The following is a 955-nucleotide window of genomic DNA, read 5'->3' as shown; positions in this document are numbered from 1 at the left end:
GCCGTGGCTAAGTCCTGGGAAGGCGCCACCATTGTCCGCCTTTATCTTAATTGGCATCTCCTGGCCATGGCTGTGATGCTGGCGAGGGCCCATGCCTCCCCCCTCCCCCTTCTCACTCCTCCAGCATGGCCTGCCTCGCTCTGTCGCTCCCAATCCATCTGCCTTCCCCCCGCCCAGCGCTCTCCTCCCCGTCTTTTCTCTCTTGCTCCCTTCTGCTTCTCTTTGTCCGCCTCTCCTCTCCACCTGCCCCTTTCTCGTTCTCTGCATCATCTTCTCTCACACGTTCCTCCTTTGTTTGCGGTGGGCTGCAGGAGCCAAATCACTCGCTCACAACTTTAATGCCAGGAGCTCACAAAGTAGAATTTTTGCTCACAGGACACCACAGCGTAGAGGGAACATTGGTGGGCACTAGTCGGTATGTGGGGATCGGGGGGGGGGGTGTCCACGGTGGCTTTGTTGTCCCTTTCCGCCTCCGTGGTTCCAGCCAAGACACCGGGCCTCAGGTGTAGCCCAAGGTCATCCAGCCAGGTGCAAGTGGAGGAGTGGGTAATCAAACCCAGCTCTCCCAGATTAGAAGAAGAAGAAGAGATTGTATTTATACCCCACCTTCACTACCCGAAGGTGTCTCAGAGCGGCTTCCAAACGCCTTTCCCTTCCCCTCCCCACAACAGACACCCTGTGAGGTAGGTGGGGCTGAGAGAGCTCTTTTGAGAACTGCTCTTTTTCAAGGACAGCTCTTATCAGAACTACCGCTTGCCCAAGGTCATCCAGCCAGGTGCAAGTGGAGGAGTGGGTAATCAAACCCAGCTCTCCCAGATTAGAAGAAGAAGAAGAGATTGTATTTATACCCCACCTTCACTACCCGAAGGTGTCTCAGAGCGGCTTCCAAACGCCTTTCCCTTCCCCTCCCCACAACAGACACCCTGTGAGGTAGGTGGGGCTGAGAGAGCTCTTT

The sequence above is a fragment of the Gekko japonicus genome, unplaced genomic scaffold (genome assembly GCF_001447785.1).
Source record: "Gekko japonicus isolate JY-2015 unplaced genomic scaffold, Gekko_japonicus_V1.1 scaffold1746, whole genome shotgun sequence".
Lineage (NCBI taxonomy): Eukaryota > Metazoa > Chordata > Lepidosauria > Squamata > Gekkonidae > Gekko > Gekko japonicus.
Note: the sequence above shows the minus strand (reverse complement) of the source record.